The sequence below is a fragment of the Mus caroli genome, unplaced genomic scaffold (genome assembly GCF_978045245.1).
Source record: "Mus caroli unplaced genomic scaffold, Mus_caroli_1 scaffold_5, whole genome shotgun sequence".
In the NCBI taxonomy this organism is placed as follows: domain Eukaryota; kingdom Metazoa; phylum Chordata; class Mammalia; order Rodentia; family Muridae; genus Mus; species Mus caroli.
The window spans coordinates 58,280,888-58,290,939 of NW_028227260.1; positions in this window are offsets into that span (position 1 = coordinate 58,280,888).

The following is a 10,052-nucleotide window of genomic DNA, read 5'->3' on the forward strand; positions in this document are numbered from 1 at the left end:
TAAAAATTTACATGCATATGTAAAATTATATATATAACATTAATTATATACATTAATTACATACATTAATTAATTAATACAAAATTTTGTATATATTATTACATTTATCACCTATCTGAAGAATTAAAGTTTAGTTGGCAAGGAGTCGGTACTTTTTGCTAGACCGTGTCTCCATTTTGGTAATTATTTTCTTTCCTTGCAAAAGATTTTTAATGGCATGTAATTTCATTTGTCAGTTCTTAGAATTGTTTTTCTGAGCTAATGGAAGATTTATTTTGACATATCATAAGTTTCAGTTTTTTAGGTCTCACATTAAGATCTTTGATAAATTTACAACCAATTTTTGTGCAAGGTAATAGGTGTAGATATGGTTCATTCTTCTACATATTGATATCTCATTTTCCCCAGCAACATTTGCTGAACAAGTTGTCATCTCTCCAATATATTTTTGCTGTCTTTGTAAATTTAGGTGGCTAGAGTTGTGCATGTTTATTTTTGAAATATCTATTCCATTTTGATAAACTTTTTAGAGTCTTTTAAATACAGGATCAGTTCTTTAAGATAGCAGTGTCTTCAGCTATGGTCACTTGATCTTTTACAAGGGAGCTAAAACCATCCAGTGGAACAAAGACAGGATTTTCAACAAATGGTGCTGGCACCACTGACGGTTATCATGTAGAAGAATGCAAATTGATCCATTCTTATCTCCTTGTATAAAGCTAAAGTCTAAGTGGATCAAAGACCTCCATATAAGATCAGAGACACTGAAATTAATAGAGGAGAAAGTAGGGAAAAGCCTTGAAGATATGGACACAGGGGAAATTTTCCTAAACAGAACAGCAATGGCTTGCGTTATAAGATCAAGAGTTGACAAATGGGACCTCATAAAATTGCAAAGCTACTGTAAGGCAAAAGACACTGTCAATAAGACAAAAAGGCCACTAACAGATCGGGAAAGGATTTTTACCAATCCTAAATCTGATAGGGGACTAATATCCAATATATACAAAGAGCTCAAGAAGTTAGACTCCAGAAATTAAAATAACTGCATTAAAAATGGGGTTCAGAGCTAAACAAAGAATTTTCTCCTGAGGAATACAGAATTGCTGAGAAGCACCTGAAAATATGTTCCTTAATCATTAGGGAAATGCAAATCAAAACAACCCTGAGATTCCACCTCACACCAGTCAGAATGGCTTAGATCAAAAATTCAGGTGACAGCAGATGCTGGTGAGGATGAGGAGAAAAAGGAACACTCCACTACTGCTGGTGGGATTGCAATCTTGTACAACCACTCTGGAAGTCAGTCTGAAAGTTCCTCAGAAAATTAGACATAATACTACTGGAAGATCCAGCATACCTCCCCTGGGCATATACCCAGAATTTCCAACTGGTAATAAGAACACATGCTCCACTATGTTCATTGCAACCTTATTTATAATAGCCAGAAGCTGGAAAGAACCCAGATGTCCCTCAACAGAAGAATGGATACAGAATATGTGGTACATTTACACAATGGAGTACTACTCAGCAGTTAAAAACAATGGATTTATGATATTCTTGGACAAATGGATGTATCTGGAGGATATCATCCTTAGTGAGGTAACCCAATCACAAAAGAAGTCATTAGATACCCACTCACTGATAAGTGGATATTAGCCCAGAAACATAGAACATCCTAGATACAATTTGCAAAACACAAGAAAATCAAGAAGAGGGAAGGCTAATGGGTGGATACTTCATTTCTCCTTAGAATAGGGAACAAAATACCCATGAAAGGAGTTACAGAGACAAAGTTTGGAGCTAAGATGGAAAGATGGACTATCCAGAGACTACCCCACCTGGGGATCCATCCCATAATCAGCCACCAAACTCAGACACTATTGCACAATGCTAGAAACATTTTGCTGAAGGGACCCTGTTATAGCTGTCTCATATGAGGCTATGCCAGTGCCTGGCAAATACAGAAGTGGATGCTCACAGTCATCTATAAGATGGAACACAGGGCCCCCAATGGAGAAGCTAGAGAAAGCACCCAAGGAGCTGAAGGGGTCTGCAACCTTATAGGTGGAACAACAATATGAACTAACCAGTACCCACAGAGCTCATATCTCTAGCTGTAAATGTAGCAGAAGATGGCCTAGTCGGCCATCATTAGGAAGAGAGGCCCCTTGTTATTGTAAACTTTATATGTCCCAATACAGGGGAATGCCAGGGCCAAGAAGCAGGAGTGGGTGGGTAGGGGAGCAGGGTGGAGGGAGGGTATAGAGAACTTTTGGGATAGCATTTGAAATGTATATAAAGAAAATATGTAATAAAAATAAATAAATAATAAAATATAACAGTGTCTTGATGTATTTATTTCTAATCTCTAGCCTTTAATTCATTTGGCTTACCTTATTGCATTAAATTATATTGCAAGAAAAGTATTAAATGGGAGAAGATTGTGCATCAGTGTCTTCTAATTTTACATAAAATGCTTTAACTTTTCCCCAGTTAGTATAATGTTGAATAGAGATTTGTCTCATATATCTATATCTATATATAAATTTAATTTATTTTTTAATTATTCACTTTAAATGCCTCTCACTGACACCCTCATGGTCACCCCATCCCACAGTCCTTCACTGGTACTCCCTCTCTTTCTCCTCTAAGTGGGTGAGACCTCCCTGGGTATTTCCCCACCCTGCACTTCAATTCTCTGTGAGGCTAGGAACTTCCTCTCCCACTCAGTTCAGACAAGGCAGTTCTGCTTGTCTGCTAGAAGAATACATTCATCCTATTCCTGGTTTATTAATGATTTTGATCAGCAAAGATTGTAGAACTCTGTCAATCTCCTTTTCAGAATATGCTGGGATAGTTATGATTTCTGTTCTTTAATCTACTTATGTGTTCCATTACATTTATGGAGTTTATATTTGTACATAATAATCCTATTATCTTTTAATATATTGGACCAAGTGCAGTGCCACTAACTCAGTTGTATTGCCTGATAGTATAATGTTGAAGTTGGGGTGCATATACTTTAATGTGAAGAGTGAAGTCTGTGTTTACCAAAAAGTTTGTTTTTAGTTGTGATGGTTAATCTTCATAGTTAACTTTACTACATCCAGAATCACCATGGAAGCACTCCTCTGGATATGTTTATGATGATTCTTGCAAAATGTTTATCTGAAGATGAAACAGCATGAATGAATGTGGGTAGTGTCTTCCCATGTCCTGGGGTTCAATACTGTACATAAAGAATAAAGCATACAGAGCACCAGTATTCAGTTCTCTTTCCTTCCTAATTATTATTTGAATGTAACCAGTTAGATCCCCTTAGGACATTCCATCATGATTAACTCCATCTACAAAAAGGGAATGAAAATAAACATTCATGTGTCCTTAAGCCCCTTGTGTCAAATATTTTATCAAATAGATGGACAAAATAACTACTACATAAACATTCATTGTCCTAATATAGTTCTAGTGTAGGAGTAACACTGGTTGTGTAGAATGAGTTTATCATTTCTTTTTTCTTTTTTTCCTAATTTGCAGAACAGCTTCAGATGCATCAGTGTTGTCTCTTTCATCAAAGTTTTGGTAGAATTCAGCAGTGCATCTGTCCATTCCTGGGCTTTTCATTGTCATTAACTTTTTAATTACCATTTAAATCTCATTGCTTAACATGTCTGTGTTTACCATAAAACTTTCTAATTTGATCTCTCTCCTCTGTGTTTCTGTGTCTCCGTGTCTGTGTTGTCTGTGTCTGTGTCTCTGTCTGTCTGTCTGTCTGTCTGTCTCTCTCTCTCTCTCTCTCTCTCTCTCTGTGTGTGTGTGTGTGTGTGTGTGTGTGTGTGTGTATGAAAGGCAAAACTAAATGTTTTTTGGTTTTGTTGTTTTGTCGTAGCTATTTCGGCAGAAGAAAAGATGACACAGCTGCACTCTTAGTTACCCAAATAGGTTAGATTAATATGATTTTATTTGCATGTGTTAGACTCAGTTTTCTGTATGAACACCTCAGTCTGAGACAGATGTCTACCAGTTAAGTTTTCCTGTTCATGACATTGGGATCCTATTTCCCATTGGTAGGTTCCAGGAGATATTAAAAAAGGAATCCACACTATTGCCAGCAAGGTACCAATGGCCTGGCTGGCCAGGCTCTGGAGGACAATGGCTGGCCTGTTTTCATCTCCGGAGACTCTCTGATTCAGAGCTACAAAAACTCTCCACTCAGCTTGCTAAATTCCCACTGGCAGGTTGTTACCACACCAGCCCCATGCTTCAAAACTCCCATGGCGTCTTGTGCACATCTGGCAAACTCACAGTTTGCCACCATTCCTTTCTCTCTGGTACCCAGTCAAAACTTAGTTCAGAAACAATGGTAACTCAATCACTGGGTGCAACAACTAGAATCCTAATCTTGTAAACCATATTAAATCTAAATCCTCCAGTGGTGGTTCCATCTAAACCTGGAGACATTAATAACTACATCTTTTCCTCTTGCTGTTCCCATCCAAAAGCCCCTATCTCTCTCCTGCGTTTTTGTTTGTTTGTTTCTTTCTTTCTTTCCTCCCAACCCGGAGGTTCTGGCTACTCACAGTTATTGGTCCTTTATTCATTAGGGGAAGGTTCACAAGAAGTCACTTGAGTACCTGACCCATTCCTCATTCCAGACATCCCCTCCTGAGAAAGCAGAATTAAAATCAAAATACAAACAGCACCAGGGCCATCCACAACAGGTTGCAATGTTTGATGATCTGAGGTAGAAAGGGAAATGTATTCCTATCTATATGTGATTCTGACAGGCTGTCTTCTTTATATATTTATCTAATCTGAGGGTGTTGCTGTTGTTCGTGTTTTGGTTATTGTTCTTATTATTTTCATGAACATCTCATATCCTTTGCCTCAGAAAACTTATGTCCATTTGTGAAACCACAGAAAATTGAGCTCACATCTCATTTTCCTATGTTCCTATTTGGCTAAGAAGTGCCAATATTATTGCCTTCCATGTACACTTTAGCCAACAAACACTGGGGAGGTGATGGAGAATCTCAGTTTCAGATTTCTGTACAGAGTTTCCCTTCCAGTCTCTACAACCTGTGGTGCTCTGGCCATCTTTCTATCTACTATTTGCCAGGTCTCTGGCAGCTTTTCTGTAGCTCACTTGGTATCTCCTCAGGATACCTTCCCTCTGACATCTATACCTAGGAGGGACCAGAACTTTTGTAATGACTATTGCTGATCCTGAGCCTGCGGGCATAGCATAATTCATTTGCATGCCGGTTGATTGACATTCTTGATTGCTTCTTCCATGGAAAATATTTGTTGCTCATACTTGTGCACATTTAAATTCTCTATGCTGTCTTTTTTGGTCCCCCAAACTTTTCTGCTAATATGTAACAACAACATGCTTACTCCATATAACAAAACTTGTTAAGTTGTATGTATGTTTTCAGGGATCACCTTTTGAATAACCAATGGGTATATTTATCTCAATAAAAGTCTATATTACCAGATGTCTATATTCTTTAATTTTCTGTAGTTTTTTTTGTGTAGGGTTTTGGCCTCATGACCACATTAGTACATCCTTTGCTGTCTTGCTCAGTTCATTTTTAAGCAGTGATTTTCATGAGTCTTTGTGGGTGCTACTTCTGATATTACCAGGAGATGTAATTCCACATCAAATATCCTGTAACTCTGGCCCTTATAATCTTTTTGCCTTTTTCCCACAATGACCCTTGATCCTTACATAAAGGAGCCATATTGTAGATGGATAGGTTGAGACTGGAATCCACATCTCTGCATTTGATTGGTTGCAGTTTTCTGTAATGGTCCCTCTTTGTTGCAAAAAGTCTCCTAGCTGATACGTGAGAACTCCACTTACCTGTCGATATTTAGAACATAGTTATGTTTTATGCTGGTTAAGTGAAGTGGTAGTTATAGGTTCTTCTCCAAGAACCATGATTCACAAAGCTTCCATAGTTAGTTTTCACTATCAAATATGATTTTCCTCTTGTAGGTCATAAGGCCAATTGAAGAGCTATTGATTACAGGCAAAGTATGTCTGCTACTTTAGAGTTGTCATACCATGCTGGTTATTGTTGTCATTCATGGGTATCACACGTATATAGGACTTTTGGTTGCTTCCATCTTTGAAACTTGCATGACACTCTCTGATCCCATGTCTGATAGTCTTCATAGAGGAAACTTCTGAATCAGTTCCAAATCAGGGGCTTCTGGGATCTGTGTCTGAAGTACATGATGTTTTCAGCAATGGGGACTTATTTCCACTCCAGGTAGGTAACTAATGCCAATAATAAGAGCTTGTAATATGTCTGAGAGTCTCTTGGAAAACAACTCAAAATGAGGCTTATGAAAAGAAGGTATTAGGTTATTGGTTACATGGTCTTTGGCTATTAGAGGAAGCATTGTCAGCTCAGACGGGACATTTTTATTTAGAGACTCACACACACACACTTTTATGTATTATAGTTTTGACTTTTAGGTGAATAGCTATCAGTTTGATTGCTTATAACTTTTTCAGACATTCTTAACAGTAAGTCTACCATTATCTTCCTTACTCTCTTTAGATAAAGACACCTCCATTTTTCCCATTTATTACTTCTAATCACATATATTTTACTATTCTCATCTTTCTAATAGTCATGCTAGTGGGTACAAACTAACATTTCAATATAATTTTGATTTACACTAACCTGATAATTAGTGATGATAGAATATTTTAATGTGATTTTGTTTCTTTTTTTTGGTATCAGGTTTTATGTGATAATTTTTGTTTGAAAACAAAACAACAACAAAAAAAGAACTGTTTTCTGAGTAAGTGAGATGGCTCAGACAGTAAATGTATTTGTTGCCAAGGCTGAAGATCTGAGTTCAATCCTCATGATCACCGTGGTACAAAAGGACTACTCTTAGAAACTATAACATTTTGTCTTTCTACATATATGTCCTGGTGATCCTAAAACAATAGATAAATAAATATAACAAAATTTTTAAAAGGATGAACAAAGCTTTTAAACAATTTAATGCATGTCTATGTATTTTTAAGAGTCTCATATATCCTAGGCTAACCTTGACCTTCAGTAAGTGCCCAAGAATGCCACTGAACTACTACTCTTCCTGTTTTCATCTACCTCATCTCAAGATGACAAAGGCACTACCACATCTGAAACTCCTAGTAGAAATTTCAGCACAAATTCATTTCCTATACTTAATTGCACTTTTATTTTCATTGTGAGTTGGAATTTCTTATACAGTTTATGTGCCAGGTTTTTATCAAGAACATGATTTGCAAATACTTTCTCCAATTCTGCAAGTTCTTTTCATATTTTCATGCCTGGTATGTCTTATGAATCACTGAATCATAATTAGAAAGGGTAAATCTACCTTAGCAAGAATGTTTTATTAAACAGAAATTCCATTCTCCAAGTATATCATATTCTAGTGTGTTTCATGTGAATCAATAACTAAATATTAACAGAGTTTCTGAGATGAGCAATTCTCTATGAAAATGTGATAGTTTATTTTGTGCCCCAAATAATTATATATTCAGAAAAGAAGTTGGTTAACATTTAAATCCTAGTAGAATTAAAGTATTTAAATCCATCTATCTATCTATCATCTATCTATCTATCTATCTATCTATCTATCTATCTATCTATCTAGATATATGACATCATTTGAGGAAATAGAATCTAATAAGAAAGAAATTGAAGACCATTGTATCAGTGATATTCTTTAATCAATAAAATAATTTAAGAAGATGCTAAAATGGGCAGATATCTGAATCTGTTAATTGTGTCCAGTGTTGTCAGTGTAATACTGAGAGAAAAGAGACAAAAGAAGTACATGCTCTATTACTCAAGCTTCTCTCTGTCTCTCTGTCTCTCTGTCTCTGTCTCTCTCTCTCTTTCTTGCTCTCTCTCTCTCTCTCTCTCTCTCTCTCTCTCTCTCTCTCTCTACTTCTCTCTCCGGGAGCAATTAGATTCCTATCCAACTATTAAGTTCAGGTGGATCATTAAAACCCTGGGAAATAAATTGGGCACTAGTGTCTGATGAGCAGAGAAAATAAACAAAACAAAAAACATTTGTTTTAGGAATTATCTCTTTAATTTAAGAAGAAAAATTCAACATGCCAAAGTTTTATTTAATGAAAAACATAATAGTGTTCAAGCATATAAAAATTCTCATTCAATTTTTTTACTTTATAATTTAAAATTTCTTTTTCATTTGAAGAGAATTAATTCTCACTTGATGAGAATAAGTAAATTCATTTAACTATTTATTTATGAATACTTGTTCATCAAACTATAATAAAAGATGTCAAAAGTCATGCACAAAAATTCCAAGAATTGCTCTTCAGCATGTTTTCAAATCTTATTAAGAAAATTAGGAAATTCATGCTAGGGCAGGTGAGGATGTTAAAATTAAAACTGATGTATTTAATATTTTCAATGTGTCCCCAAATGCACATGTTGCTAGTTAAAATGATCCTACTAAGAGGCTATTCAAGCTTTAAACATAGGCTATGGTCAGACATGACGACATATGAGACACATCTATGTTCTATACTTTAAGAAATTCTTCTATATCCAAGTGGATAAGTTCTAGAGTCTGGAAAGGATGAAATCCCTAAGACTAAAGTTTCCCTTCTACTGAAGAACTGTCTAGGAAACAATGGTCTCTCCTCAGATATAACAACATCCATCAGGCCCTCAAAGCATCAGCTTTCTTAATTGTACATGCGTTAGGCACAATCAACATGATTGTAAGCCTTCTAAGTTGGAGGGCATCCATCACATGTAACTAATGACTGCTCAAGATGTGTTGATCCAAAGCAAATGTGTAAATTTCACAAAGTATAAAGTATATTCAGTATGAACAAAATGTAAGAAACTTTACTAATAAGAGTAAAGTGGGAAATAATGTCAAAACCAATAATAATTTAGGTACAGTGGATCAAAGACATTATTAAAGGTGATTTTTAGAAAATAAAAAAAAAAAAAAAAAAGAAAGTGAGGGGCTTTCCTACTCCCATCCTGGTAACCTGCTTTGCTACAAATTTCAAAATAATGGAGCCAATTGATAATTAATCAGGGCACACAAAGTATAAGCAACAAAATGTACATTAACTCGTGAGTTTATTTCTCCCAGAGATTGTTGTGATAGAAACTTGAGTGGCATGGAAAATCTAGGCAAGAATTTCCAATACTGATGTGATGACATTAGTGATGTAGAATTTTATGGTCTTGCAAAGATTATATGCCCCAATACTAGGGCCAGCAGGCAGGAGTGGGTGGGTTGGAGAGCAGGGTGGGGGGAGGGTATAAGGGATGTTTGGGATAGCATTTGAATTGTAAATGAAGAAAATATCTAATAAAAAAAAAGAAAAAGAAGAAAAAAGAAAAACATTTTAATTTGGCTCATTGGAGGAGATTGGCAAATTTGAATTGTGAAGCCTTGAGAAAGTATTGAACTCCAAACAGGGTTTATGAATAAAATGTGGTAGGAACCTTAGACAAGAATATTAGTAGAAAGAGACAATAAGGATATTATTGTTAAATTTGCCGTAAACACAATAATTCTATGTGGACTCACAGACATTCTTGGCATACTGTAGCAAATAATATATTTTCTCTCTTCTATTACTTTGTTGGAGGTAGAGCTGAAAGGCATGGAGTAGTTAAAGTGTATACATTTAAAAGAAATCACTCGGATATAGAGTTGGTGGTAATAGTTTTCCAACTTGATAGTCTTCCACTGTGTCCTGCTGATGGTGTCCTTTACTTTACAGAAACTTTTCAGATTCCTGAGATCCCATTTATTAACTGTTGATTATAGTATCTGTTTTATTGGTGCTCTCATCTGGAAACTGTCTCTTATTCCACTGCATTCAAGACTATTTCCTACTTTCTCTTCTATCAAGTTCAATGTATCTCATTTTCTGTTGAAGTCTTTGATCCATTTGGAGATGGGTTTTGTGAAGGGTGATACATATGGGTCTATTTGCATCCTTCTACATACCAACATCCAGTTAGACAAGCACC